The sequence below is a fragment of the Thunnus albacares genome, chromosome 24 (assembly GCF_914725855.1).
Source record: "Thunnus albacares chromosome 24, fThuAlb1.1, whole genome shotgun sequence".
Classification (NCBI taxonomy): domain Eukaryota; kingdom Metazoa; phylum Chordata; class Actinopteri; order Scombriformes; family Scombridae; genus Thunnus; species Thunnus albacares.
In genome coordinates, this window is record NC_058129.1 from 2,592,022 (window position 1) to 2,614,665 (window position 22,644).

General features: G+C 61.1%; 65 non-coding genes and 2 pseudogenes across 65 annotated transcripts; all 67 read left to right on the forward strand.

Annotated features, from left to right (window-relative positions):
- The first annotated feature begins 144 nt into the window (after positions 1 to 144).
- Positions 145 to 263, forward strand: LOC122978542. Its single transcript, XR_006402697.1, has one exon. It is a non-coding gene; the product is annotated as a 5S ribosomal RNA (ribosomal RNA).
- Positions 264 to 487: 224 nt separating this feature from the next.
- Positions 488 to 606, forward strand: LOC122978543. Its single transcript, XR_006402698.1, has one exon. It is a non-coding gene; the product is annotated as a 5S ribosomal RNA (ribosomal RNA).
- Positions 607 to 818: 212 nt separating this feature from the next.
- LOC122977961 lies at positions 819 to 937 on the forward strand. The gene has a single exon (XR_006402174.1). It is a non-coding gene; the product is annotated as a 5S ribosomal RNA (ribosomal RNA).
- A 224-nt stretch (positions 938 to 1,161) lies between these two features.
- Positions 1,162 to 1,280, forward strand: LOC122977864. The gene has a single exon (XR_006402078.1). It is a non-coding gene; the product is annotated as a 5S ribosomal RNA (ribosomal RNA).
- A 212-nt stretch (positions 1,281 to 1,492) lies between these two features.
- Positions 1,493 to 1,601, forward strand: LOC122978169 (annotated as a pseudogene).
- A 212-nt stretch (positions 1,602 to 1,813) lies between these two features.
- LOC122977933 lies at positions 1,814 to 1,932 on the forward strand. Its single transcript, XR_006402147.1, has one exon. It is a non-coding gene; the product is annotated as a 5S ribosomal RNA (ribosomal RNA).
- A 224-nt stretch (positions 1,933 to 2,156) lies between these two features.
- Positions 2,157 to 2,275, forward strand: LOC122978544. Its single transcript, XR_006402699.1, has one exon. It is a non-coding gene; the product is annotated as a 5S ribosomal RNA (ribosomal RNA).
- A 212-nt stretch (positions 2,276 to 2,487) lies between these two features.
- Positions 2,488 to 2,606, forward strand: LOC122977866. The gene has a single exon (XR_006402080.1). It is a non-coding gene; the product is annotated as a 5S ribosomal RNA (ribosomal RNA).
- A 212-nt stretch (positions 2,607 to 2,818) lies between these two features.
- On the forward strand, positions 2,819 to 2,937 carry LOC122978545. Its single transcript, XR_006402700.1, has one exon. It is a non-coding gene; the product is annotated as a 5S ribosomal RNA (ribosomal RNA).
- Positions 2,938 to 3,161: 224 nt separating this feature from the next.
- On the forward strand, positions 3,162 to 3,280 carry LOC122978547. The gene has a single exon (XR_006402702.1). It is a non-coding gene; the product is annotated as a 5S ribosomal RNA (ribosomal RNA).
- Positions 3,281 to 3,504: 224 nt separating this feature from the next.
- On the forward strand, positions 3,505 to 3,623 carry LOC122978548. Its single transcript, XR_006402703.1, has one exon. It is a non-coding gene; the product is annotated as a 5S ribosomal RNA (ribosomal RNA).
- A 212-nt stretch (positions 3,624 to 3,835) lies between these two features.
- LOC122977963 lies at positions 3,836 to 3,954 on the forward strand. Its single transcript, XR_006402176.1, has one exon. It is a non-coding gene; the product is annotated as a 5S ribosomal RNA (ribosomal RNA).
- A 224-nt stretch (positions 3,955 to 4,178) lies between these two features.
- LOC122978550 lies at positions 4,179 to 4,297 on the forward strand. Its single transcript, XR_006402704.1, has one exon. It is a non-coding gene; the product is annotated as a 5S ribosomal RNA (ribosomal RNA).
- A 212-nt stretch (positions 4,298 to 4,509) lies between these two features.
- LOC122977867 lies at positions 4,510 to 4,628 on the forward strand. The gene has a single exon (XR_006402081.1). It is a non-coding gene; the product is annotated as a 5S ribosomal RNA (ribosomal RNA).
- A 212-nt stretch (positions 4,629 to 4,840) lies between these two features.
- On the forward strand, positions 4,841 to 4,959 carry LOC122978551. Its single transcript, XR_006402705.1, has one exon. It is a non-coding gene; the product is annotated as a 5S ribosomal RNA (ribosomal RNA).
- Positions 4,960 to 5,183: 224 nt separating this feature from the next.
- Positions 5,184 to 5,302, forward strand: LOC122978552. Its single transcript, XR_006402706.1, has one exon. It is a non-coding gene; the product is annotated as a 5S ribosomal RNA (ribosomal RNA).
- A 224-nt stretch (positions 5,303 to 5,526) lies between these two features.
- LOC122978553 lies at positions 5,527 to 5,645 on the forward strand. Its single transcript, XR_006402707.1, has one exon. It is a non-coding gene; the product is annotated as a 5S ribosomal RNA (ribosomal RNA).
- Positions 5,646 to 5,857: 212 nt separating this feature from the next.
- On the forward strand, positions 5,858 to 5,976 carry LOC122977964. Its single transcript, XR_006402177.1, has one exon. It is a non-coding gene; the product is annotated as a 5S ribosomal RNA (ribosomal RNA).
- Positions 5,977 to 6,200: 224 nt separating this feature from the next.
- On the forward strand, positions 6,201 to 6,319 carry LOC122978554. The gene has a single exon (XR_006402708.1). It is a non-coding gene; the product is annotated as a 5S ribosomal RNA (ribosomal RNA).
- A 224-nt stretch (positions 6,320 to 6,543) lies between these two features.
- Positions 6,544 to 6,662, forward strand: LOC122978555. The gene has a single exon (XR_006402709.1). It is a non-coding gene; the product is annotated as a 5S ribosomal RNA (ribosomal RNA).
- Positions 6,663 to 6,886: 224 nt separating this feature from the next.
- On the forward strand, positions 6,887 to 7,005 carry LOC122978556. Its single transcript, XR_006402710.1, has one exon. It is a non-coding gene; the product is annotated as a 5S ribosomal RNA (ribosomal RNA).
- A 224-nt stretch (positions 7,006 to 7,229) lies between these two features.
- Positions 7,230 to 7,348, forward strand: LOC122978557. Its single transcript, XR_006402711.1, has one exon. It is a non-coding gene; the product is annotated as a 5S ribosomal RNA (ribosomal RNA).
- Positions 7,349 to 7,560: 212 nt separating this feature from the next.
- On the forward strand, positions 7,561 to 7,679 carry LOC122977868. The gene has a single exon (XR_006402082.1). It is a non-coding gene; the product is annotated as a 5S ribosomal RNA (ribosomal RNA).
- Positions 7,680 to 7,891: 212 nt separating this feature from the next.
- LOC122977869 lies at positions 7,892 to 8,010 on the forward strand. The gene has a single exon (XR_006402083.1). It is a non-coding gene; the product is annotated as a 5S ribosomal RNA (ribosomal RNA).
- A 212-nt stretch (positions 8,011 to 8,222) lies between these two features.
- Positions 8,223 to 8,341, forward strand: LOC122977965. Its single transcript, XR_006402178.1, has one exon. It is a non-coding gene; the product is annotated as a 5S ribosomal RNA (ribosomal RNA).
- Positions 8,342 to 8,565: 224 nt separating this feature from the next.
- Positions 8,566 to 8,684, forward strand: LOC122978559. Its single transcript, XR_006402713.1, has one exon. It is a non-coding gene; the product is annotated as a 5S ribosomal RNA (ribosomal RNA).
- A 212-nt stretch (positions 8,685 to 8,896) lies between these two features.
- Positions 8,897 to 9,015, forward strand: LOC122977934. The gene has a single exon (XR_006402148.1). It is a non-coding gene; the product is annotated as a 5S ribosomal RNA (ribosomal RNA).
- Positions 9,016 to 9,239: 224 nt separating this feature from the next.
- Positions 9,240 to 9,358, forward strand: LOC122978560. The gene has a single exon (XR_006402714.1). It is a non-coding gene; the product is annotated as a 5S ribosomal RNA (ribosomal RNA).
- A 224-nt stretch (positions 9,359 to 9,582) lies between these two features.
- LOC122978561 lies at positions 9,583 to 9,701 on the forward strand. The gene has a single exon (XR_006402715.1). It is a non-coding gene; the product is annotated as a 5S ribosomal RNA (ribosomal RNA).
- Positions 9,702 to 9,925: 224 nt separating this feature from the next.
- On the forward strand, positions 9,926 to 10,044 carry LOC122978562. The gene has a single exon (XR_006402716.1). It is a non-coding gene; the product is annotated as a 5S ribosomal RNA (ribosomal RNA).
- A 224-nt stretch (positions 10,045 to 10,268) lies between these two features.
- LOC122978563 lies at positions 10,269 to 10,387 on the forward strand. Its single transcript, XR_006402717.1, has one exon. It is a non-coding gene; the product is annotated as a 5S ribosomal RNA (ribosomal RNA).
- Positions 10,388 to 10,599: 212 nt separating this feature from the next.
- Positions 10,600 to 10,718, forward strand: LOC122977966. Its single transcript, XR_006402179.1, has one exon. It is a non-coding gene; the product is annotated as a 5S ribosomal RNA (ribosomal RNA).
- A 224-nt stretch (positions 10,719 to 10,942) lies between these two features.
- On the forward strand, positions 10,943 to 11,061 carry LOC122978564. Its single transcript, XR_006402718.1, has one exon. It is a non-coding gene; the product is annotated as a 5S ribosomal RNA (ribosomal RNA).
- A 212-nt stretch (positions 11,062 to 11,273) lies between these two features.
- Positions 11,274 to 11,392, forward strand: LOC122978566. Its single transcript, XR_006402719.1, has one exon. It is a non-coding gene; the product is annotated as a 5S ribosomal RNA (ribosomal RNA).
- A 224-nt stretch (positions 11,393 to 11,616) lies between these two features.
- On the forward strand, positions 11,617 to 11,735 carry LOC122978567. Its single transcript, XR_006402720.1, has one exon. It is a non-coding gene; the product is annotated as a 5S ribosomal RNA (ribosomal RNA).
- A 212-nt stretch (positions 11,736 to 11,947) lies between these two features.
- LOC122977935 lies at positions 11,948 to 12,066 on the forward strand. Its single transcript, XR_006402149.1, has one exon. It is a non-coding gene; the product is annotated as a 5S ribosomal RNA (ribosomal RNA).
- Positions 12,067 to 12,290: 224 nt separating this feature from the next.
- LOC122978568 lies at positions 12,291 to 12,409 on the forward strand. Its single transcript, XR_006402721.1, has one exon. It is a non-coding gene; the product is annotated as a 5S ribosomal RNA (ribosomal RNA).
- Positions 12,410 to 12,621: 212 nt separating this feature from the next.
- Positions 12,622 to 12,740, forward strand: LOC122977870. The gene has a single exon (XR_006402084.1). It is a non-coding gene; the product is annotated as a 5S ribosomal RNA (ribosomal RNA).
- Positions 12,741 to 12,952: 212 nt separating this feature from the next.
- Positions 12,953 to 13,071, forward strand: LOC122978569. The gene has a single exon (XR_006402722.1). It is a non-coding gene; the product is annotated as a 5S ribosomal RNA (ribosomal RNA).
- Positions 13,072 to 13,295: 224 nt separating this feature from the next.
- LOC122978571 lies at positions 13,296 to 13,414 on the forward strand. The gene has a single exon (XR_006402724.1). It is a non-coding gene; the product is annotated as a 5S ribosomal RNA (ribosomal RNA).
- Positions 13,415 to 13,638: 224 nt separating this feature from the next.
- LOC122978572 lies at positions 13,639 to 13,757 on the forward strand. Its single transcript, XR_006402725.1, has one exon. It is a non-coding gene; the product is annotated as a 5S ribosomal RNA (ribosomal RNA).
- Positions 13,758 to 13,981: 224 nt separating this feature from the next.
- LOC122977997 lies at positions 13,982 to 14,100 on the forward strand. The gene has a single exon (XR_006402208.1). It is a non-coding gene; the product is annotated as a 5S ribosomal RNA (ribosomal RNA).
- A 224-nt stretch (positions 14,101 to 14,324) lies between these two features.
- LOC122978573 lies at positions 14,325 to 14,443 on the forward strand. Its single transcript, XR_006402726.1, has one exon. It is a non-coding gene; the product is annotated as a 5S ribosomal RNA (ribosomal RNA).
- A 212-nt stretch (positions 14,444 to 14,655) lies between these two features.
- LOC122978172 lies at positions 14,656 to 14,764 on the forward strand (annotated as a pseudogene).
- Positions 14,765 to 14,976: 212 nt separating this feature from the next.
- On the forward strand, positions 14,977 to 15,095 carry LOC122977871. Its single transcript, XR_006402085.1, has one exon. It is a non-coding gene; the product is annotated as a 5S ribosomal RNA (ribosomal RNA).
- A 212-nt stretch (positions 15,096 to 15,307) lies between these two features.
- Positions 15,308 to 15,426, forward strand: LOC122978574. Its single transcript, XR_006402727.1, has one exon. It is a non-coding gene; the product is annotated as a 5S ribosomal RNA (ribosomal RNA).
- Positions 15,427 to 15,650: 224 nt separating this feature from the next.
- Positions 15,651 to 15,769, forward strand: LOC122978575. The gene has a single exon (XR_006402728.1). It is a non-coding gene; the product is annotated as a 5S ribosomal RNA (ribosomal RNA).
- A 212-nt stretch (positions 15,770 to 15,981) lies between these two features.
- On the forward strand, positions 15,982 to 16,100 carry LOC122977828. Its single transcript, XR_006402043.1, has one exon. It is a non-coding gene; the product is annotated as a 5S ribosomal RNA (ribosomal RNA).
- Positions 16,101 to 16,324: 224 nt separating this feature from the next.
- On the forward strand, positions 16,325 to 16,443 carry LOC122976799. Its single transcript, XR_006401057.1, has one exon. It is a non-coding gene; the product is annotated as a 5S ribosomal RNA (ribosomal RNA).
- Positions 16,444 to 16,655: 212 nt separating this feature from the next.
- LOC122976800 lies at positions 16,656 to 16,774 on the forward strand. Its single transcript, XR_006401058.1, has one exon. It is a non-coding gene; the product is annotated as a 5S ribosomal RNA (ribosomal RNA).
- A 212-nt stretch (positions 16,775 to 16,986) lies between these two features.
- Positions 16,987 to 17,105, forward strand: LOC122976801. The gene has a single exon (XR_006401059.1). It is a non-coding gene; the product is annotated as a 5S ribosomal RNA (ribosomal RNA).
- A 212-nt stretch (positions 17,106 to 17,317) lies between these two features.
- On the forward strand, positions 17,318 to 17,436 carry LOC122976849. Its single transcript, XR_006401107.1, has one exon. It is a non-coding gene; the product is annotated as a 5S ribosomal RNA (ribosomal RNA).
- A 212-nt stretch (positions 17,437 to 17,648) lies between these two features.
- On the forward strand, positions 17,649 to 17,767 carry LOC122976802. Its single transcript, XR_006401060.1, has one exon. It is a non-coding gene; the product is annotated as a 5S ribosomal RNA (ribosomal RNA).
- A 224-nt stretch (positions 17,768 to 17,991) lies between these two features.
- On the forward strand, positions 17,992 to 18,110 carry LOC122976803. Its single transcript, XR_006401061.1, has one exon. It is a non-coding gene; the product is annotated as a 5S ribosomal RNA (ribosomal RNA).
- A 212-nt stretch (positions 18,111 to 18,322) lies between these two features.
- Positions 18,323 to 18,441, forward strand: LOC122976805. The gene has a single exon (XR_006401063.1). It is a non-coding gene; the product is annotated as a 5S ribosomal RNA (ribosomal RNA).
- Positions 18,442 to 18,665: 224 nt separating this feature from the next.
- LOC122976806 lies at positions 18,666 to 18,784 on the forward strand. The gene has a single exon (XR_006401064.1). It is a non-coding gene; the product is annotated as a 5S ribosomal RNA (ribosomal RNA).
- Positions 18,785 to 18,996: 212 nt separating this feature from the next.
- Positions 18,997 to 19,115, forward strand: LOC122977897. The gene has a single exon (XR_006402111.1). It is a non-coding gene; the product is annotated as a 5S ribosomal RNA (ribosomal RNA).
- A 212-nt stretch (positions 19,116 to 19,327) lies between these two features.
- LOC122976807 lies at positions 19,328 to 19,446 on the forward strand. The gene has a single exon (XR_006401066.1). It is a non-coding gene; the product is annotated as a 5S ribosomal RNA (ribosomal RNA).
- Positions 19,447 to 19,658: 212 nt separating this feature from the next.
- On the forward strand, positions 19,659 to 19,777 carry LOC122976862. Its single transcript, XR_006401120.1, has one exon. It is a non-coding gene; the product is annotated as a 5S ribosomal RNA (ribosomal RNA).
- A 212-nt stretch (positions 19,778 to 19,989) lies between these two features.
- LOC122976808 lies at positions 19,990 to 20,108 on the forward strand. The gene has a single exon (XR_006401067.1). It is a non-coding gene; the product is annotated as a 5S ribosomal RNA (ribosomal RNA).
- A 212-nt stretch (positions 20,109 to 20,320) lies between these two features.
- LOC122976809 lies at positions 20,321 to 20,439 on the forward strand. The gene has a single exon (XR_006401068.1). It is a non-coding gene; the product is annotated as a 5S ribosomal RNA (ribosomal RNA).
- A 212-nt stretch (positions 20,440 to 20,651) lies between these two features.
- Positions 20,652 to 20,770, forward strand: LOC122976874. Its single transcript, XR_006401131.1, has one exon. It is a non-coding gene; the product is annotated as a 5S ribosomal RNA (ribosomal RNA).
- Positions 20,771 to 20,994: 224 nt separating this feature from the next.
- On the forward strand, positions 20,995 to 21,113 carry LOC122976810. The gene has a single exon (XR_006401069.1). It is a non-coding gene; the product is annotated as a 5S ribosomal RNA (ribosomal RNA).
- A 212-nt stretch (positions 21,114 to 21,325) lies between these two features.
- On the forward strand, positions 21,326 to 21,444 carry LOC122976811. Its single transcript, XR_006401070.1, has one exon. It is a non-coding gene; the product is annotated as a 5S ribosomal RNA (ribosomal RNA).
- Positions 21,445 to 21,656: 212 nt separating this feature from the next.
- On the forward strand, positions 21,657 to 21,775 carry LOC122976812. Its single transcript, XR_006401071.1, has one exon. It is a non-coding gene; the product is annotated as a 5S ribosomal RNA (ribosomal RNA).
- Positions 21,776 to 21,987: 212 nt separating this feature from the next.
- On the forward strand, positions 21,988 to 22,106 carry LOC122976885. The gene has a single exon (XR_006401142.1). It is a non-coding gene; the product is annotated as a 5S ribosomal RNA (ribosomal RNA).
- A 224-nt stretch (positions 22,107 to 22,330) lies between these two features.
- On the forward strand, positions 22,331 to 22,449 carry LOC122976813. The gene has a single exon (XR_006401072.1). It is a non-coding gene; the product is annotated as a 5S ribosomal RNA (ribosomal RNA).
- The last annotated feature ends 195 nt before the right edge of the window (positions 22,450 to 22,644 follow it).

The following is a 22,644-nucleotide window of genomic DNA, read 5'->3' on the forward strand; positions in this document are numbered from 1 at the left end:
GAACTGTGCGCGGGAGTCCCGCTCTCTGGTGTTTCTCCGAGGGAGGAACGGATGGGAACGCTCCCGGCGCAGCTGCCGCCTGGGCCTTGGAGGCGCGTCTGACGAGCGCCACCCCTAAGAGGCCCATGCGTGGTACCTTGGACAGCTTACGGCCATACCACCCTGAACACGCCCGATCTCGTCTGATCTCGGAAGCCAAGCAGGGTCGGGCCTGGTTAGTACTTGGACGGGAGACCGCCTGGGAATACCAGGTGCTGTAAGCTTTTTCACTTTTCTCCACAAGCGCCCGTCCGCCGCGCTTAACGTAGGGATCCTCTCTCTTGTTTTCCTCCGTGTCTGTGCAGAACTGTGCGCGGGAGTCCCGCTCTCTGGTGTTTCTCCGAGGGAGGAACGGATGGGAACGCTCCCGGCGCAGCTGCCGCCTGGGCCTTGGAGGCGCGTCTGACGAGCGCCACCCCTAAGAGGCCCATGCGTGGTACCTTGGACAGCTTACGGCCATACCACCCTGAACACGCCCGATCTCGTCTGATCTCGGAAGCCAAGCAGGGTCGGGCCTGGTTAGTACTTGGACGGGAGACCGCCTGGGAATACCAGGTGCTGTAAGCTTTTTCACTTTTCTCCACAAGCGCCCGTCCGCCGCGCCTAACGTAGGGATCCTCTCTCTTGTTTTCCTCCGTGTCTGTGCAGAACTGTGCGCGGGAGTCCCGCTCTCTGGTGTTTCTCCGAGGGAGGAACGGATGGGAACGCTGCCGCCTGGGCCTTGGAGGCGCGTCTGACGAGCGCCACCCCTAAGAGGCCCATGCGTGGTACCTTGGACAGCTTACGGCCATACCACCCTGAACACGCCCGATCTCGTCTGATCTCGGAAGCCAAGCAGGGTCGGGCCTGGTTAGTACTTGGACGGGAGACCGCCTGGGAATACCAGGTGCTGTAAGATTTTTCACTTTTCTCCACAAGCGCCCGTCCGCCGCGCTTAACGTAGGGATCCTCTCTCTTGTTTTCCTCCGTGTCTGTGCAGAACTGTGCGCGGGAGTCCCGCTCTCTGGTGTTTCTCCGAGGGAGGAACGGATGGGAACGCTCCCGGCGCAGCTGCCGCCTGGGCCTTGGAGGCGCGTCTGACGAGCGCCACCCCTAAGAGGCCCATGCGTGGTACCTTGGACAGCTTACGGCCATACCACCCTGAACACGCCCGATCTCGTCTGATCTCGGAAGCCAAGCAGGGTCGGGCCTGGTTAGTACTTGGACGGGAGACCGACTGGGAATACCAGGTGCTGTAAGCTTTTTCACTTTTCTCCACAAGCGCCCGTCCGCCGCGCTTAACGTAGGGATCCTCTCTCTTGTTTTCCTCCGTGTCTGTGCAGAACTGTGCGCGGGAGTCCCGCTCTCTGGTGTTTCTCCGAGGGAGGAACGGATGGGAACGCTGCCGCCTGGGCCTTGGAGGCGCGTCTGACGAGCGCCACCCCTAAGAGGCCCATGCGTGGTACCTTGGACAGCTTACGGCCATACCACCCTGAACACGCCTGATCTCGGAAGCCAAGCAGGGTCGGGCCTGGTTAGTACTTGGACGGGAGACCGACTGGGAATACCAGGTGCTGTAAGCTTTTTCACTTTTCTCCACAAGCGCCCGTCCGCCGCGCCTAACGTAGGGATCCTCTCTCTTGTTTTCCTCCGTGTCTGTGCAGAACTGTGCGCGGGAGTCCCGCTCTCTGGTGTTTCTCCGAGGGAGGAACGGATGGGAACGCTGCCGCCTGGGCCTTGGAGGCGCGTCTGACGAGCCCCACCCCTAAGAGGCCCATGCGTGGTACCTTGGACAGCTTACGGCCCTACCACCCTGAACACGCCCGATCTCGTCTGATCTCGGAAGCCAAGCAGGGTCGGGCCTGGTTAGTACTTGGACGGGAGACCGCCTGGGAATACCAGGTGCTGTAAGCTTTTTCACTTTTCTCCACAAGCGCCCGTCCGCCACGCTTAACGTAGGGATCCTCTCTCTTGTTTTCCTCCGTGTCTGTGCAGAACTGTGCGCGGGAGTCCCGCTCTCTGGTGTTTCTCCGAGGGAGGAACGGATGGGAACGCTCCCGGCGCAGCTGCCGCCTGGGCCTTGGAGGCGCGTCTGACGAGCGCCACCCCTAAGAGGCCCATGCGTGGTACCTTGGACAGCTTACGGCCATACCACCCTGAACACGCCCGATCTCGTCTGATCTCGGAAGCCAAGCAGGGTCGGGCCTGGTTAGTACTTGGACGGGAGACCGCCTGGGAATACCAGGTGCTGTAAGCTTTTTCACTTTTCTCCACAAGCGCCCGTCCGCCGCGCTTAACGTAGGGATCCTCTCTCTTGTTTTCCTCCGTGTCTGTGCAGAACTGTGCGCGGGAGTCCCGCTCTCTGGTGTTTCTCCGAGGGAGGAACGGATGGGAACGCTGCCGCCTGGGCCTTGGAGGCGCGTCTGACGAGCGCCACCCCTAAGAGGCCCATGCGTGGTACCTTGGACAGCTTACGGCCATACCACCCTGAACACGCCCGATCTCGTCTGATCTCGGAAGCCAAGCAGGGTCGGGCCTGGTTAGTACTTGGACGGGAGACCGACTGGGAATACCAGGTGCTGTAAGCTTTTTCACTTTTCTCCACAAGCGCCCGTCCGCCGCGCTTAACGTAGGGATCCTCTCTCTTGTTTTCCTCCGTGTCTGTGCAGAACTGTGCGCGGGAGTCCCGCTCTCTGGTGTTTCTCCGAGGGAGGAACGGATGGGAACGCTGCCGCCTGGGCCTTGGAGGCGCGTCTGACGAGCGCCACCCCTAAGAGGCCCATGCGTGGTACCTTGGACAGCTTACGGCCATACCACCCTGAACACGCCCGATCTCGTCTGATCTCGGAAGCCAAGCAGGGTCGGGCCTGGTTAGTACTTGGACGGGAGACCGCCTGGGAATACCAGGTGCTGTAAGCTTTTTCACTTTTCTCCACAAGCGCCCGTCCGCCGCGCTTAACGTAGGGATCCTCTCTCTTGTTTTCCTCCGTGTCTGTGCAGAACTGTGCGCGGGAGTCCCGCTCTCTGGTGTTTCTCCGAGGGAGGAACGGATGGGAACGCTCCCGGCGCAGCTGCCGCCTGGGCCTTGGAGGCGCGTCTGACGAGCGCCACCCCTAAGAGGCCCATGCGTGGTACCTTGGACAGCTTACGGCCATACCACCCTGAACACGCCCGATCTCGTCTGATCTCGGAAGCCAAGCAGGGTCGGGCCTGGTTAGTACTTGGACGGGAGACCGCCTGGGAATACCAGGTGCTGTAAGCTTTTTCACTTTTCTCCACAAGCGCCCGTCCGCCGCGCTTAACGTAGGGATCCTCTCTCTTGTTTTCCTCCGTGTCTGTGCAGAACTGTGCGCGGGAGTCCCGCTCTCTGGTGTTTCTCCCAGGGAGGAACGGATGGGAACGCTCCCGGCGCAGCTGCCGCCTGGGCCTTGGAGGCGCGTCTGACGAGCGCCACCCCTAAGAGGCCCATGCGTGGTACCTTGGACAGCTTACGGCCATACCACCCTGAACACGCCCGATCTCGTCTGATCTCGGAAGCCAAGCAGGGTCGGGCCTGGTTAGTACTTGGACGGGAGACCGCCTGGGAATACCAGGTGCTGTAAGCTTTTTCACTTTTCTCCACAAGCGCCCGTCCGCCGCGCCTAACGTAGGGATCCTCTCTCTTGTTTTCCTCCGTGTCTGTGCAGAACTGTGCGCGGGAGTCCCGCTCTCTGGTGTTTCTCCCAGGGAGGAACGGATGGGAACGCTGCCGCCTGGGCCTTGGAGGCGCGTCTGACGAGCGCCACCCCTAAGAGGCCCATGCGTGGTACCTTGGACAGCTTACGGCCATACCACCCTGAACACGCCCGATCTCGTCTGATCTCGGAAGCCAAGCAGGGTCGGGCCTGGTTAGTACTTGGACGGGAGACCGCCTGGGAATACCAGGTGCTGTAAGATTTTTCACTTTTCTCCAAAAGCGCCCGTCCGCCGCGCTTAACGTAGGGATCCTCTCTCTTGTTTTCCTCCGTGTCTGTGCAGAACTGTGCGCGGGAGTCCCGCTCTCTGGTGTTTCTCCGAGGGAGGAACGGATGGGAACGCTCCCGGCGCAGCTGCCGCCTGGGCCTTGGAGGCGCGTCTGACGAGCGCCACCCCTAAGAGGCCCATGCGTGGTACCTTGGACAGCTTACGGCCATACCACCCTGAACACGCCCGATCTCGTCTGATCTCGGAAGCCAAGCAGGGTCGGGCCTGGTTAGTACTTGGACGGGAGACCGCCTGGGAATACCAGGTGCTGTAAGCTTTTTCACTTTTCTCCACAAGCGCCCGTCCGCCGCGCTTAACGTAGGGATCCTCTCTCTTGTTTTCCTCCGTGTCTGTGCAGAACTGTGCGCGGGAGTCCCGCTCTCTGGTGTTTCTCCGAGGGAGGAACGGATGGGAACGCTGCCGCCTGGGCCTTGGAGGCGCGTCTGACGAGCGCCACCCCTAAGAGGCCCATGCGTGGTACCTTGGACAGCTTACGGCCATACCACCCTGAACACGCCCGATCTCGTCTGATCTCGGAAGCCAAGCAGGGTCGGGCCTGGTTAGTACTTGGACGGGAGACCGACTGGGAATACCAGGTGCTGTAAGCTTTTTCACTTTTCTCCACAAGCGCCCGTCCGCCGCGCTTAACGTAGGGATCCTCTCTCTTGTTTTCCTCCGTGTCTGTGCAGAACTGTGCGCGGGAGTCCCGCTCTCTGGTGTTTCTCCGAGGGAGGAACGGATGGGAACGCTGCCGCCTGGGCCTTGGAGGCGCGTCTGACGAGCGCCACCCCTAAGAGGCCCATGCGTGGTACCTTGGACAGCTTACGGCCATACCACCCTGAACACGCCCGATCTCGTCTGATCTCGGAAGCCAAGCAGGGTCGGGCCTGGTTAGTACTTGGACGGGAGACCGCCTGGGAATACCAGGTGCTGTAAGCTTTTTCACTTTTCTCCACAAGCGCCCGTCCGCCGCGCTTAACGTAGGGATCCTCTCTCTTGTTTTCCTCCGTGTCTGTGCAGAACTGTGCGCGGGAGTCCCGCTCTCTGGTGTTTCTCCGAGGGAGGAACGGATGGGAACGCTCCCGGCGCAGCTGCCGCCTGGGCCTTGGAGGCGCGTCTGACGAGCGCCACCCCTAAGAGGCCCATGCGTGGTACCTTGGACAGCTTACGGCCATACCACCCTGAACACGCCCGATCTCGTCTGATCTCGGAAGCCAAGCAGGGTCGGGCCTGGTTAGTACTTGGACGGGAGACCGCCTGGGAATACCAGGTGCTGTAAGCTTTTTCACTTTTCTCCACAAGCGCCCGTCCGCCGCGCTTAACGTAGGGATCCTCTCTCTTGTTTTCCTCCGTGTCTGTGCAGAACTGTGCGCGGGAGTCCCGCTCTCTGGTGTTTCTCCCAGGGAGGAACGGATGGGAACGCTCCCGGCGCAGCTGCCGCCTGGGCCTTGGAGGCGCGTCTGACGAGCGCCACCCCTAAGAGGCCCATGCGTGGTACCTTGGACAGCTTACGGCCATACCACCCTGAACACGCCCGATCTCGTCTGATCTCGGAAGCCAAGCAGGGTCGGGCCTGGTTAGTACTTGGACGGGAGACCGCCTGGGAATACCAGGTGCTGTAAGCTTTTTCACTTTTCTCCACAAGCGCCCGTCCGCCGCGCCTAACGTAGGGATCCTCTCTCTTGTTTTCCTCCGTGTCTGTGCAGAACTGTGCGCGGGAGTCCCGCTCTCTGGTGTTTCTCCGAGGGAGGAACGGATGGGAACGCTGCCGCCTGGGCCTTGGAGGCGCGTCTGACGAGCGCCACCCCTAAGAGGCCCATGCGTGGTACCTTGGACAGCTTACGGCCATACCACCCTGAACACGCCCGATCTCGTCTGATCTCGGAAGCCAAGCAGGGTCGGGCCTGGTTAGTACTTGGACGGGAGACCGCCTGGGAATACCAGGTGCTGTAAGATTTTTCACTTTTCTCCACAAGCGCCCGTCCGCCGCGCTTAACGTAGGGATCCTCTCTCTTGTTTTCCTCCGTGTCTGTGCAGAACTGTGCGCGGGAGTCCCGCTCTCTGGTGTTTCTCCGAGGGAGGAACGGATGGGAACGCTCCCGGCGCAGCTGCCGCCTGGGCCTTGGAGGCGCGTCTGACGAGCGCCACCCCTAAGAGGCCCATGCGTGGTACCTTGGACAGCTTACGGCCATACCACCCTGAACACGCCCGATCTCGTCTGATCTCGGAAGCCAAGCAGGGTCGGGCCTGGTTAGTACTTGGACGGGAGACCGCCTGGGAATACCAGGTGCTGTAAGCTTTTTCACTTTTCTCCACAAGCGCCCGTCCGCCGCGCTTAACGTAGGGATCCTCTCTCTTGTTTTCCTCCGTGTCTGTGCAGAACTGTGCGCGGGAGTCCCGCTCTCTGGTGTTTCTCCGAGGGAGGAACGGATGGGAACGCTCCCGGCGCAGCTGCCGCCTGGGCCTTGGAGGCGCGTCTGACGAGCGCCACCCCTAAGAGGCCCATGCGTGGTACCTTGGACAGCTTACGGCCATACCACCCTGAACACGCCCGATCTCGTCTGATCTCGGAAGCCAAGCAGGGTCGGGCCTGGTTAGTACTTGGACGGGAGACCGCCTGGGAATACCAGGTGCTGTAAGCTTTTTCACTTTTCTCCACAAGCGCCCGTCCGCCGCGCTTAACGTAGGGATCCTCTCTCTTGTTTTCCTCCGTGTCTGTGCAGAACTGTGCGCGGGAGTCCCGCTCTCTGGTGTTTCTCCGAGGGAGGAACGGATGGGAACGCTCCCGGCGCAGCTGCCGCCTGGGCCTTGGAGGCGCGTCTGACGAGCGCCACCCCTAAGAGGCCCAAGCGTGGTACCTTGGACAGCTTACGGCCATACCACCCTGAACACGCCCGATCTCGTCTGATCTCGGAAGCCAAGCAGGGTCGGGCCTGGTTAGTACTTGGACGGGAGACCGCCTGGGAATACCAGGTGCTGTAAGCTTTTTCACTTTTCTCCACAAGCGCCCGTCCGCCGCGCTAAACGTAGGGATCCTCTCTCTTGTTTTCCTCCGTGTCTGTGCAGAACTGTGCGCGGGAGTCCCGCTCTCTGGTGTTTCTCCGAGGGAGGAACGGATGGGAACGATCCCGGCGCAGCTGCCGCCTGGGCCTTGGAGGCGCGTCTGACGAGCGCCACCCCTAAGAGGCCCATGCGTGGTACCTTGGACAGCTTACGGCCATACCACCCTGAACACGCCCGATCTCGTCTGATCTCGGAAGCCAAGCAGGGTCGGGCCTGGTTAGTACTTGGACGGGAGACCGCCTGGGAATACCAGGTGCTGTAAGCTTTTTCACTTTTCTCCACAAGCGCCCGTCCGCCGCGCTTAACGTAGGGATCCTCTCTCTTGTTTTCCTCCGTGTCTGTGCAGAACTGTGCGCAGGAGTCCCGCTCTCTGGTGTTTCTCCGAGGGAGGAACGGATGGGAACGCTGCCGCCTGGGCCTTGGAGGCGCGTCTGACGAGCGCCACCCCTAAGAGGCCCATGCGTGGTACCTTGGACAGCTTACGGCCATACCACCCTGAACACGCCCGATCTCGTCTGATCTCGGAAGCCAAGCAGGGTCGGGCCTGGTTAGTACTTGGACGGGAGACCGACTGGGAATACCAGGTGCTGTAAGCTTTTTCACTTTTCTCCACAAGCGCCCGTCCGCCGCGCTTAACGTAGGGATCCTCTCTCTTGTTTTCCTCCGTGTCTGTGCAGAACTGTGCGCGGGAGTCCCGCTCTCTGGTGTTTCTCCGAGGGAGGAACGGATGGGAACGCTGCCGCCTGGGCCTTGGAGGTGCGTCTGACGAGCGCCACCCCTAAGAGGCCCATGCGTGGTACCTTGGACAGCTTACGGCCATACCACCCTGAACACGCCCGATCTCGTCTGATCTCGGAAGCCAAGCAGGGTCGGGCCTGGTTAGTACTTGGACGGGAGACCGACTGGGAATACCAGGTGCTGTAAGCTTTTTCACTTTTCTCCACAAGCGCCCGTCCGCCGCGCTTAACGTAGGGATCCTCTCTCTTGTTTTCCTCCGTGTCTGTGCAGAACTGTGCGCGGGAGTCCCGCTCTCTGGTGTTTCTCCGAGGGAGGAACGGATGGGAACGCTGCCGCCTGGGCCTTGGAGGTGCGTCTGACGAGCGCCACCCCTAAGAGGCCCATGCATGGTACCTTGGACAGCTTACGGCCATACCACCCTGAACACGCCCGATCTCGTCTGATCTCGGAAGCCAAGCAGGGTCGGGCCTGGTTAGTACTTGGACGGGAGACCGCCTGGGAATACCAGGTGCTGTAAGATTTTTCACTTTTCTCCACAAGCGCCCGTCCGCCGCGCTTAACGTAGGGATCCTCTCTCTTGTTTTCCTCCGTGTCTGTGCAGAACTGTGCGCGGGAGTCCCGCTCTCTGGTGTTTCTCCGAGGGAGGAACGGATGGGAACGCTCCCGGCGCAGCTGCCGCCTGGGCCTTGGAGGCGCGTCTGACGAGCGCCACCCCTAAGAGGCCCATGCGTGGTACCTTGGACAGCTTACGGCCATACCACCCTGAACACGCCCGATCTCGTCTGATCTCGGAAGCCAAGCAGGGTCGGGCCTGGTTAGTACTTGGACGGGAGACCGCCTGGGAATACCAGGTGCTGTAAGCTTTTTCACTTTTCTCCACAAGCGCCCGTCCGCCGCGCCTAACGTAGGGATCCTCTCTCTTGTTTTCCTCCGTGTCTGTGCAGAACTGTGCGCGGGAGTCCCGCTCTCTGGTGTTTCTCCGAGGGAGGAACGGATGGGAACGCTGCCGCCTGGGCCTTGGAGGCGCGTCTGACGAGCGCCACCCCTAAGAGGCCCATGCGTGGTACCTTGGACAGCTTACGGCCCTACCACCCTGAACACGCCCGATCTCGTCTGATCTCGGAAGCCAAGCAGGGTCGGGCCTGGTTAGTACTTGGACGGGAGACCGCCTGGGAATACCAGGTGCTGTAAGCTTTTTCACTTTTCTCCACAAGCGCCCGTCCGCCGCGCTTAACGTAGGGATCCTCTCTCTTGTTTTCCTCCGTGTCTGTGCAGAACTGTGCGCGGGAGTCCCGCTCTCTGGTGTTTCTCCGAGGGAGGAACGGATGGGAACGCTCCCGGCGCAGCTGCCGCCTGGGCCTTGGAGGCGCGTCTGACGAGCGCCACCCCTAAGAGGCCCATGCGTGGTACCTTGGACAGCTTACGGCCATACCACCCTGAACACGCCCGATCTCGTCTGATCTCGGAAGCCAAGCAGGGTCGGGCCTGGTTAGTACTTGGACGGGAGACCGCCTGGGAATACCAGGTGCTGTAAGCTTTTTCACTTTTCTCCACAAGCGCCCGTCCGCCGCGCCTAACGTAGGGATCCTCTCTCTTGTTTTCCTCCGTGTCTGTGCAGAACTGTGCGCGGGAGTCCCGCTCTCTGGTGTTTCTCCGAGGGAGGAACGGATGGGAACGCTCCCGGCGCAGCTGCCGCCTGGGCCTTGGAGGCGCGTCTGACGAGCGCCACCCCTAAGAGGCCCATGCGTGGTACCTTGGACAGCTTACGGCCATACCACCCTGAACACGCCCGATCTCGTCTGATCTCGGAAGCCAAGCAGGGTCGGGCCTGGTTAGTACTTGGACGGGAGACCGCCTGGGAATACCAGGTGCTGTAAGCTTTTTCACTTTTCTCCACAAGCGCCCGTCCGCCGCGCTTAACGTAGGGATCCTCTCTCTTGTTTTCCTCCGTGTCTGTGCAGAACTGTGCGCGGGAGTCCCGCTCTCTGGTGTTTCTCCGAGGGAGGAACGGATGGGAACGCTCCCGGCGCAGCTGCCGCCTGGGCCTTGGAGGCGCGTCTGACGAGCGCCACCCCTAAGAGGCCCATGCGTGGTACCTTGGACAGCTTACGGCCATACCACCCTGAACACGCCCGATCTCGTCTGATCTCGGAAGCCAAGCAGGGTCGGGCCTGGTTAGTACTTGGACGGGAGACCGCCTGGGAATACCAGGTGCTGTAAGCTTTTTCACTTTTCTCCACAAGCGCCCGTCCGCCGCGCTTAACGTAGGGATCCTCTCTCTTGTTTTCCTCCGTGTCTGTGCAGAACTGTGCGCGGGAGTCCCGCTCTCTGGTGTTTCTCCGAGGGAGGAACGGATGGGAACGCTCCCGGCGCAGCTGCCGCCTGGGCCTTGGAGGCGCGTCTGACGAGCGCCACCCCTAAGAGGCCCATGCGTGGTACCTTGGACAGCTTACGGCCATACCACCCTGAACACGCCCGATCTCGTCTGATCTCGGAAGCCAAGCAGGGTCGGGCCTGGTTAGTACTTGGACGGGAGACCGCCTGGGAATACCAGGTGCTGTAAGCTTTTTCACTTTTCTCCACAAGCGCCCGTCCGCCGCGCCTAACGTAGGGATCCTCTCTCTTGTTTTCCTCCGTGTCTGTGCAGAACTGTGCGCGGGAGTCCCGCTCTCTGGTGTTTCTCCGAGGGAGGAACGGATGGGAACGCTGCCGCCTGGGCCTTGGAGGCGCGTCTGACGAGCGCCACCCCTAAGAGGCCCATGCGTGGTACCTTGGACAGCTTACGGCCATACCACCCTGAACACGCCCGATCTCGTCTGATCTCGGAAGCCAAGCAGGGTCGGGCCTGGTTAGTACTTGGACGGGAGACCGCCTGGGAATACCAGGTGCTGTAAGATTTTTCACTTTTCTCCACAAGCGCCCGTCCGCCGCGCTTAACGTAGGGATCCTCTCTCTTGTTTTCCTCCGTGTCTGTGCAGAACTGTGCGCGGGAGTCCCGCTCTCTGGTGTTTCTCCGAGGGAGGAACGGATGGGAACGCTCCCGGCGCAGCTGCCGCCTGGGCCTTGGAGGCGCGTCTGACGAGCGCCACCCCTAAGAGGCCCATGCGTGGTACCTTGGACAGCTTACGGCCATACCACCCTGAACACGCCCGATCTCGTCTGATCTCGGAAGCCAAGCAGGGTCGGGCCTGGTTAGTACTTGGACGGGAGACCGCCTGGGAATACCAGGTGCTGTAAGCTTTTTCACTTTTCTCCACAAGCGCCCGTCCGCCGCGCCTAACGTAGGGATCCTCTCTCTTGTTTTCCTCCGTGTCTGTGCAGAACTGTGCGCGGGAGTCCCGCTCTCTGGTGTTTCTCCGAGGGAGGAACGGATGGGAACGCTGCCGCCTGGGCCTTGGAGGCGCGTCTGACGAGCGCCACCCCTAAGAGGCCCATGCGTGGTACCTTGGACAGCTTACGGCCATACCACCCTGAACACGCCCGATCTCGTCTGATCTCGGAAGCCAAGCAGGGTCGGGCCTGGTTAGTACTTGGACGGGAGACCGCCTGGGAATACCAGGTGCTGTAAGCTTTTTCACTTTTCTCCACAAGCGCCCGTCCGCCGCGCTTAACGTAGGGATCCTCTCTCTTGTTTTCCTCCGTGTCTGTGCAGAACTGTGCGCGGGAGTCCCGCTCTCTGGTGTTTCTCCGAGGGAGGAACGGATGGGAACGCTCCCGGCGCAGCTGCCGCCTGGGCCTTGGAGGCGCGTCTGACGAGCGCCACCCCTAAGAGGCCCATGCGTGGTACCTTGGACAGCTTACGGCCATACCACCCTGAACACGCCCGATCTCGTCTGATCTCGGAAGCCAAGCAGGGTCGGGCCTGGTTAGTACTTGGACGGGAGACCGCCTGGGAATACCAGGTGCTGTAAGCTTTTTCACTTTTCTCCACAAGCGCCCGTCCGCCGCGCTTAACGTAGGGATCCTCTCTCTTGTTTTCCTCCGTGTCTGTGCAGAACTGTGCGCGGGAGTCCCGCTCTCTGGTGTTTCTCCGAGGGAGGAACGGATGGGAACGCTGCCGCCTGGGCCTTGGAGGCGCGTCTGACGAGCGCCACCCCTAAGAGGCCCATGCGTGGTACCTTGGACAGCTTACGGCCCTACCACCCTGAACACGCCCGATCTCGTCTGATCTCGGAAGCCAAGCAGGGTCGGGCCTGGTTAGTACTTGGACGGGAGACCGCCTGGGAATACCAGGTGCTGTAAGCTTTTTCACTTTTCTCCACAAGCGCCCGTCCGCCGCGCTTAACGTAGGGATCCTCTCTCTTGTTTTCCTCCGTGTCTGTGCAGAACTGTGCGCGGGAGTCCCGCTCTCTGGTGTTTCTCCGAGGGAGGAACGGATGGGAACGCTCCCGGCGCAGCTGCCGCCTGGGCCTTGGAGGCGCGTCTGACGAGCGCCACCCCTAAGAGGCCCATGCGTGGTACCTTGGACAGCTTACGGCCATACCACCCTGAACACGCCCGATCTCGTCTGATCTCGGAAGCCAAGCAGGGTCGGGCCTGGTTAGTACTTGGACGGGAGACCGCCTGGGAATACCAGGTGCTGTAAGCTTTTTCACTTTTCTCCACAAGCGCCCGTCCGCCGCGCTTAACGTAGGGATCCTCTCTCTTGTTTTCCTCCGTGTCTGTGCAGAACTGTGCGCGGGAGTCCCGCTCTCTGGTGTTTCTCCGAGGGAGGAACGGATGGGAACGCTGCCGCCTGGGCCTTGGAGGCGCGTCTGACGAGCGCCACCCCTAAGAGGCCCATGCGTGGTACCTTGGACAGCTTACGGCCATACCACCCTGAACACGCCCGATCTCGTCTGATCTCGGAAGCCAAGCAGGGTCGGGCCTGGTTAGTACTTGGACGGGAGACCGACTGGGAATACCAGGTGCTGTAAGCTTTTTCACTTTTCTCCACAAGCGCCCGTCCGCCGCGCTTAACGTAGGGATCCTCTCTCTTGTTTTCCTCCGTGTCTGTGCAGAACTGTGCGCGGGAGTCCCGCTCTCTGGTGTTTCTCCGAGGGAGGAACGGATGGGAACGCTGCCGCCTGGGCCTTGGAGGCGCGTCTGACGAGCGCCACCCCTAAGAGGCCCATGCGTGGTACCTTGGACAGCTTACGGCCATACCACCCTGAACACGCCCGATCTCGTCTGATCTCGGAAGCCAAGCAGGGTCGGGCCTGGTTAGTACTTGGACGGGAGACCGCCTGGGAATACCAGGTGCTGTAAGCTTTTTCACTTTTCTCCACAAGTGCCCGTCCGCCGCGCTTAACGTAGGGATCCTCTCTCTTGTTTTCCTCCGTGTCTGTGCAGAACTGTGCGCGGGAGTCCCGCTCTCTGGTGTTTCTCCGAGGGAGGAACGGATGGGAACGCTCCCGGCGCAGCTGCCGCCTGGGCCTTGGAGGCGCGTCTGACGAGCGCCACCCCTAAGAGGCCCATGCGTGGTACCTTGGACAGCTTACGGCCATACCACCCTGAACACGCCCGATCTCGTCTGATCTCGGAAGCCAAGCAGGGTCGGGCCTGGTTAGTACTTGGACGGGAGACCGCCTGGGAATACCAGGTGCTGTAAGCTTTTTCACTTTTCTCCACAAGCGCCCGTCCGCCGCGCCTAACGTAGGGATCCTCTCTCTTGTTTTCCTCCGTGTCTGTGCAGAACTGTGCGCGGGAGTCCCGCTCTCTGGTGTTTCTCCGAGGGAGGAACGGATGGGAACGCTCCCGGCGCAGCTGCCGCCTGGGCCTTGGAGGCGCGTCTGACGAGCGCCACCCCTAAGAGGCCCATGCGTGGTACCTTGGACAGCTTACGGCCATACCACCCTGAACACGCCCGATCTCGTCTGATCTCGGAAGCCAAGCAGGGTCGGGCCTGGTTAGTACTTGGACGGGAGACCGCCTGGGAATACCAGGTGCTGTAAGCTTTTTCACTTTTCTCCACAAGCGCCCGTCCGCCGCGCTTAACGTAGGGATCCTCTCTCTTGTTTTCCTCCGTGTCTGTGCAGAACTGTGCGCGGGAGTCCCGCTCTCTGGTGTTTCTCCGAGGGAGGAACGGATGGGAACGCTCCCGGCGCAGCTGCCGCCTGGGCCTTGGAGGCGCGTCTGACGAGCGCCACCCCTAAGAGGCCCATGCGTGGTACCTTGGACAGCTTACGGCCATACCACCCTGAACACGCCCGATCTCGTCTGATCTCGGAAGCCAAGCAGGATCGGGCCTGGTTAGTACTTGGACGGGAGACCGCCTGGGAATACCAGGTGCTGTAAGCTTTTTCACTTTTCTCCACAAGCGCCCGTCCGCCGCGCCTAACGTAGGGATCCTCTCTCTTGTTTTCCTCCGTGTCTGTGCAGAACTGTGCGCGGGAGTCCCGCTCTCTGGTGTTTCTCCGAGGGAGGAACGGATGGGAACGCTCCCGGCGCAGCTGCCGCCTGGGCCTTGGAGGCGCGTCTGACGAGCGCCACCCCTAAGAGGCCCATGCGTGGTACCTTGGACAGCTTACGGCCATACCACCCTGAACACGCCCGATCTCGTCTGATCTCGGAAGCCAAGCAGGGTCGGGCCTGGTTAGTACTTGGACGGGAGACCGCCTGGGAATACCAGGTGCTGTAAGCTTTTTCACTTTTCTCCACAAGCGCCCGTCCGCCGCGCTTAACGTAGGGATCCTCTCTCTTGTTTTCCTCCGTGTCTGTGCAGAACTGTGCGCGGGAGTCCCGCTCTCTGGTGTTTCTCCGAGGGAGGAACGGATGGGAACGCTGCCGCCTGGGCCTTGGAGGCGCGTCTGACGAGCGCCACCCCTAAGAGGCCCATGCGTGGTACCTTGGACAGCTTACGGCCATACCACCCTGAACACGTCTGATCTCGGAAGCCAAGCAGGGTCGGGCCTGGTTAGTACTTGGACGGGAGACCGCCTGGGAATACCAGGTGCTGTAAGCTTTTTCACTTTTCTCCACAAGCGCCCGTCCGCCGCGCTTAACGTAGGGATCCTCTCTCTTGTTTTCCTCCGTGTCTGTGCAGAACTGTGCGCGGGAGTCCCGCTCTCTGGTGTTTCTCCGAGGGAGGAACGGATGGGAACGCTGCCGCCTGGGCCTTGGAGGCGCGTCTGACGAGCGCCACCCCTAAGAGGCCCATGCGTGGTACCTTGGACAGCTTACGGCCATACCACCCTGAACACGCCCGATCTCGTCTGATCTCGGAAGCCAAGCAGGGTCGGGCCTGGTTAGTACTTGGACGGGAGACCGACTGGGAATACCAGGTGCTGTAAGCTTTTTCACTTTTCTCCACAAGCGCCCGTCCGCCGCGCTTAACGTAGGGATCCTCTCTCTTGTTTTCCTCCGTGTCTGTGCAGAACTGTGCGCGGGAGTCCCGCTCTCTGGTGTTTCTCCCAGGGAGGAACGGATGGGAACGCTGCCGCCTGGGCCTTGGAGGCGCGTCTGACGAGCGCCACCCCTAAGAGGCCCATGCGTGGTACCTTGGACAGCTTACGGCCATACCACCCTGAACACGCCCGATCTCGTCTGATCTCGGAAGCCAAGCAGGGTCGGGCCTGGTTAGTACTTGGACGGGAGACCGCCTGGGAATACCAGGTGCTGTAAGCTTTTTCACTTTTCTCCACAAGCGCCCGTCCGCCGCGCTTAACGTAGGGATCCTCTCTCTTGTTTTCCTCCGTGTCTGTGCAGAACTGTGCGCGGGAGTCCCGCTCTCTGGTGTTTCTCCGAGGGAGGAACGGATGGGAACGCTCCCGGCGCAGCTGCCGCCTGGGCCTTGGAGGCGCGTCTGACGAGCGCCACCCCTAAGAGGCCCATGCGTGGTACCTTGGACAGCTTACGGCCATACCACCCTGAACACGCCCGATCTCGTCTGATCTCGGAAGCCAAGCAGGGTCGGGCCTGGTTAGTACTTGGACGGGAGACCGCCTGGGAATACCAGGTGCTGTAAGCTTTTTCACTTTTCTCCACAAGCGCCCGTCCGCCGCGCTTAACGTAGGGATCCTCTCTCTTGTTTTCCTCCGTGTCTGTGCAGAACTGTGCGCGGGAGTCCCGCTCTCTGGTGTTTCTCCGAGGGAGGAACGGATGGGAACGCTGCCGCCTGGGCCTTGGAGGCGCGTCTGACGAGCGCCACCCCTAAGAGGCCCATGCGTGGTACCTTGGACAGCTTACGGCCATACCACCCTGAACTCGCCCGATCTCGTCTGATCTCGGAAGCCAAGCAGGGTCGGGCCTGGTTAGTACTTGGACGGGAGACCGCCTGGGAATACCAGGTGCTGTAAGCTTTTTCACTTTTCTCCACAAGCGCCCGTCCGCCGCGCTTAACGTAGGGATCCTCTCTCTTGTTTTCCTCCGTGTCTGTGCAGAACTGTGCGCGGGAGTCCCGCTCTCTGGTGTTTCTCCGAGGGAGGAACGGATGGGAACGCTCCCGGCGCAGCTGCCGCCTGGGCCTTGGAGGCGCGTCTGACGAGCGCCACCCCTAAGAGGCCCATGCGTGGTACCTTGGACAGCTTACGGCCATACCACCCTGAACACGCCCGATCTCGTCTGATCTCGGAAGCCAAGCAGGGTCGGGCCTGGTTAGTACTTGGACGGGAGACCGCCTGGGAATACCAGGTGCTGTAAGCTTTTTCACTTTTCTCCACAAGCGCCCGTCCGCCGCGCTTAACGTAGGGATCCTCTCTCTTGTTTTCCTCCGTGTCTGTGCAGAACTGTGCGCGGGAGTCCCGCTCTCTGGTGTTTCTCCGAGGGAGGAACGGATGGGAACGCTGCCGCCTGGGCCTTGGAGGCGCGTCTGACGAGCGCCACCCCTAAGAGGCCCATGCGTGGTACCTTGGACAGCTTACGGCCATACCACCCTGAACACGCCCGATCTCGTCTGATCTCGGAAGCCAAGCAGGGTCGGGCCTGGTTAGTACTTGGACGGGAGACCGCCTGGGAATACCAGGTGCTGTAAGCTTTTTCACTTTTCTCCACAAGCGCCCGTCCGCCGCGCTTAACGTAGGGATCCTCTCTCTTGTTTTCCTCCGTGTCTGTGCAGAACTGTGCGCGGGAGTCCCGCTCTCTGGTGTTTCTCCGAGGGAGGAACGGATGGGAACGCTGCCGCCTGGGCCTTGGAGGCGCGTCTGACGAGCGCCACCCCTAAGAGGCCCATGCGTGGTACCTTGGACAGCTTACGGCCATACCACCCTGAACACGCCCGATCTCGTCTGATCTCGGAAGCCAAGCAGGGTCGGGCCTGGTTAGTACTTGGACGGGAGACCGCCTGGGAATACCAGGTGCTGTAAGCTTTTTCACTTTTCTCCACAAGCGCCCGTCCGCCGCGCCTAACGTAGGGATCCTCTCTCTTGTTTTCCTCCGTGTCTGTGCAGAACTGTGCGCGGGAGTCCCGCTCTCTGGTGTTTCTCCGAGGGAGGAACGGATGGGAACGCTGCCGCCTGGGCCTTGGAGGCGCGTCTGACGAGCGCCACCCCTAAGAGGCCCATGCGTGGTACCTTGGACAGCTTACGGCCATACCACCCTGAACACGCCCGATCTCGTCTGATCTCGGAAGCCAAGCAGGGTCGGGCCTGGTTAGTACTTGGACGGGAGACCGCCTGGGAATACCAGGTGCCGTAAGCTTTTTCACTTTTCTCCACAAGCGCCCGTCCGCCGCGCTTAACGTAGGGATCCTCTCTCTTGTTTTCCTCCGTGTCTGTGCAGAACTGTGCGCGGGAGTCCCGCTCTCTGGTGTTTCTCCGAGGGAGGAACGGATGGGAACGCTGCCGCCTGGGCCTTGGAGGCGCGTCTGACGAGCGCCACCCCTAAGAGGCCCATGCGTGGTACCTTGGACAGCTTACGGCCATACCACCCTGAACACGCCCGATCTCGTCTGATCTCGGAAGCCAAGCAGGGTCGGGCCTGGTTAGTACTTGGACGGGAGACCGCCTGGGAATACCAGGTGCTGTAAGCTTTTTCACTTTTCTCCACAAGCGCCCGTCCGCCGCGCTTAACGTAGGGATCCTCTCTCTTGTTTTCCTCCGTGTCTGTGCAGAACTGTGCGCGGGAGTCCCGCTCTCTGGTGTTTCTCCGAGGGAGGAACGGATGGGAACGCTCCCGGCGCAGCTGCCGCCTGGGCCTTGGAGGCGCGTCTGACGAGCGCCACCCCTAAGAGGCCCATGCGTGGTACCTTGGACAGCTTACGGCCATACCACCCTGAACACGCCCGATCTCGTCTGATCTCGGAAGCCAAGCAGGGTCGGGCCTGGTTAGTACTTGGACGGGAGACCGCCTGGGAATACCAGGTGCTGTAAGCTTTTTCACTTTTCTCCACAAGCGCCCGTCCGCCGCGCTTAACGTAGGGATCCTCTCTCTTGTTTTCCTCCGTGTCTGTGCAGAACTGTGCGCGGGAGTCCCGCTCTCTGGTGTTTCTCCGAGGGAGGAACGGATGGGAACGCTGCCGCCTGGGCCTTGGAGGCGCGTCTGACGAGCGCCACCCCTAAGAGGCCCATGCGTGGTACCTTGGACAGCTTACGGCCATACCACCCTGAACACGCCCGATCTCGTCTGATCTCGGAAGCCAAGCAGGGTCGGGCCTGGTTAGTACTTGGACGGGAGACCGCCTGGGAATACCAGGTGCTGTAAGCTTTTTCACTTTTCTCCACAAGCGCCCGTCCGCCGCGCTTAACGTAGGGATCCTCTCTCTTGTTTTCCTCCGTGTCTGTGCAGAACTGTGCGCGGGAGTCCCGCTCTCTGGTGTTTCTCCGAGGGAGGAACGGATGGGAACGCTCCCGGCGCAGCTGCCGCCTGGGCCTTGGAGGCGCGTCTGACGAGCGCCACCCCTAAGAGGCCCATGCGTGGTACCTTGGACAGCTTACGGCCATACCACCCTGAACACGCCCGATCTCGTCTGATCTCGGAAGCCAAGCAGGGTCGGGCCTGGTTAGTACTTGGACGGGAGACCGCCTGGGAATACCAGGTGCTGTAAGCTTTTTCACTTTTCTCCACAAGCGCCCGTCCGCCGCGCTTAACGTAGGGATCCTCTCTCTTGTTTTCCTCCGTGTCTGTGCAGAACTGTGCGCGGGAGTCCCGCTCTCTGGTGTTTCTCCGAGGGAGGAACGGATGGGAACGCTGCCGCCTGGGCCTTGGAGGCGCGTCTGACGAGCGCCACCCCTAAGAGGCCCATGCGTGGTACCTTGGACAGCTTACGGCCATACCACCCTGAACACGCCCGATTTCGTCTGATCTCGGAAGCCAAGCAGGGTCGGGCCTGGTTAGTACTTGGACGGGAGACCGCCTGGGAATACCAGGTGCTGTAAGCTTTTTCACTTTTCTCCACAAGCGCCCGTCCGCCGCGCTTAACGTAGGGATCCTCTCTCTTGTTTTCCTCCGTGTCTGTGCAGAACTGTGCGTGGGAGTCCCGCTCTCTGGTGTTTCTCCGAGGGAGGAACGGATGGGAACGCTGCCGCCTGGGCCTTGGAGGCGCGTCTGACGAGCGCCACCCCTAAGAGGCCCATGCGTGGTACCTTGGACAGCTTACGGCCATACCACCCTGAACACGCCCGATCTCGTCTGATCTCGGAAGCCAAGCAGGGTCGGGCCTGGTTAGTACTTGGACGGGAGACCGCCTGGGAATACCAGGTGCTGTAAGCTTTTTCACTTTTCTCCACAAGCGCCCGTCCGCCGCGCCTAACGTAGGGATCCTCTCTCTTGTTTTCCTCCGTGTCTGTGCAGAACTGTGCGCGGGAGTCCCGCTCTCTGGTGTTTCTCCGAGGGAGGAACGGATGGGAACGCTGCCGCCTGGGCCTTGGAGGCGCGTCTGACGAGCGCCACCCCTAAGAGGCCCATGCGTGGTACCTTGGACAGCTTACGGCCATACCACCCTGAACACGCCCGATCTCGTCTGATCTCGGAAGCCAAGCAGGGTCGGGCCTGGTTAGTACTTGGACGGGAGACCGCCTGGGAATACCAGGTGCCGTAAGCTTTTTCACTTTTCTCCACAAGCGCCCGTCCGCCGCGCTTAACGTAGGGATCCTCTCTCTTGTTTTCCTCCGTGTCTGTGCAGAACTGTGCGCGGGAGTCCCGCTCTCTGGTGTTTCTCCGAGGGAGGAACGGATGGGAACGCTGCCGCCTGGGCCTTGGAGGCGCGTCTGACGAGCGCCACCCCTAAGAGGCCCATGCGTGGTACCTTGGACAGCTTACGGCCATACCACCCTGAACACGCCCGATCTCGTCTGATCTCGGAAGCCAAGCAGGGTCGGGCCTGGTTAGTACTTGGACGGGAGACCGCCTGGGAATACCAGGTGCTGTAAGCTTTTTCACTTTTCTCCACAAGCGCCCGTCCGCCGCGCTTAACGTAGGGATCCTCTCTCTTGTTTTCCTCCGTGTCTGTGCAGAACTGTGCGCGGGAGTCCCGCTCTCTGGTGTTTCTCCGAGGGAGGAACGGATGGGAACGCTGCCGCCTGGGCCTTGGAGGCGCGTCTGACGAGCGCCACCCCTAAGAGGCCCATGCGTGGTACCTTGGACAGCTTACGGCCATACCACCCTGAACACGCCCGATCTCGTCTGATCTCGGAAGCCAAGCAGGGTCGGGCCTGGTTAGTACTTGGACGGGAGACCGCCTGGGAATACCAGGTGCTGTAAGCTTTTTCACTTTTCTCCACAAGCGCCCGTCCGCCGCGCCTAACGTAGGGATCCTCTCTCTTGTTTTCCTCCGTGTCTGTGCAGAACTGTGCGCGGGAGTCCCGCTCTCTGGTGTTTCTCCGAGGGAGGAACGGATGGGAACGCTGCCGCCTGGGCCTTGGAGGCGCGTCTGACGAGCGCCACCCCTAAGAGGCCCATGCGTGGTACCTTGGACAGCTTACGGCCATACCACCCTGAACACGCCCGATCTCGTCTGATCTCGGAAGCCAAGCAGGGTCGGGCCTGGTTAGTACTTGGACGGGAGACCGCCTGGGAATACCAGGTGCCGTAAGCTTTTTCACTTTTCTCCACAAGCGCCCGTCCGCCGCGCTTAACGTAGGGATCCTCTCTCTTGTTTTCCTCCGTGTCTGTGCAGAACTGTGCGCGGGAGTCCCGCTCTCTGGTGTTTCTCCGAGGGAGGAATGGATGGGAACGCTCCCGGCGCAGCTGCCGCCTGGGCCTTGGAGGCGCGTCTGACGAGCGCCACCCCTAAGAGGCCCATGCGTGGTACCTTGGACAGCTTACGGCCATACCACCCTGAACACGCCCGATCTCGTCTGATCTCGGAAGCCAAGCAGGGTCGGGCCTGGTTAGTACTTGGACGGGAGACCGCCTGGGAATACCAGGTGCTGTAAGCTTTTTCACTTTTCTCCACAAGCGCCCGTCCGCCGCGCTTAACGTAGGGATCCTCTCTCTTGTTTTCCTCCGTGTCTGTGCAGAACTGTGCGCGGGAGTCCCGCTCTCTGGTGTTTCTCCGAGGGAGGAACGGATGGGAACGCTGCCGCCTGGGCCTTGGAGGCGCGTCTGACGAGCGCCACCCCTAAGAGGCCCATGCGTGGTACCTTGGACAGCTTACGGCCATACCACCCTGAACACGCCCGATCTCGTCTGATCTCGGAAGCCAAGCAGGGTCGGGCCTGGTTAGTACTTGGACGGGAGACCGCCTGGGAATACCAGGTGCTGTAAGCTTTTTCACTTTTCTCCACAAGCGCCCGTCCGCCGCGCTTAACGTAGGGATCCTCTCTCTTGTTTTCCTCCGTGTCTGTGCAGAACTGTGCGCGGGAGTCCCGCTCTCTGGTGTTTCTCCGAGGGAGGAACGGATGGGAACGCTGCCGCCTGGGCCTTGGAGGCGCGTCTGACGAGCGCCACCCCTAAGAGGCCCATGCGTGGTACCTTGGACAGCTTACGGCCATACCACCCTGAACACGCCCGATCTCGTCTGATCTCGGAAGCCAAGCAGGGTCGGGCCTGGTTAGTACTTGGACGGGAGACCGCCTGGGAATACCAGGTGCTGTAAGCTTTTTCACTTTTCTCCACAAGCGCCCGTCCGCCGCGCCTAACGTAGGGATCCTCTCTCTTGTTTTCCTCCGTGTCTGTGCAGAACTGTGCGCGGGAGTCCCGCTCTCTGGTGTTTCTCCGAGGGAGGAACGGATGGGAACGCTGCCGCCTGGGCCTTGGAGGCGCGTCTGACGAGCGCCACCCCTAAGAGGCCCATGCGTGGTACCTTGGACAGCTTACGGCCATACCACCCTGAACACGCCCGATCTCGTCTGATCTCGGAAGCCAAGCAGGGTCGGGCCTGGTTAGTACTTGGACGGGAGACCGCCTGGGAATACCAGGTGCCGTAAGCTTTTTCACTTTTCTCCACAAGCGCCCGTCCGCCGCGCTTAACGTAGGGATCCTCTCTCTTGTTTTCCTCCGTGTCTGTGCAGAACTGTGCGCGGGAGTCCCGCTCTCTGGTGTTTCTCCGAGGGAGGAACGGATGGGAACGCTCCCGGCGCAGCTGCCGCCTGGGCCTTGGAGGCGCGTCTGACGAGCGCCACCCCTAAGAGGCCCATGCGTGGTACCTTGGACAGCTTACGGCCATACCACCCTGAACACGCCCGATCTCGTCTGATCTCGGAAGCCAAGCAGGGTCGGGCCTGGTTAGTACTTGGACGGGAGACCGCCTGGGAATACCAGGTGCTGTAAGCTTTTTCACTTTTCTCCACAAGCGCCCGTCCGCCGCGCTTAACGTAGGGATCCTCTCTCTTGTTTTCCTCCGTGTCTGTGCAGAACTGTGCGCGGGAGTCCCGCTCTCTGGTGTTTCTCCGAGGGAGGAACGGATGGGAACGCTGCCGCCTGGGCCTTGGAGGCGCGTCTGACGAGCGCCACCCCTAAGAGGCCCAT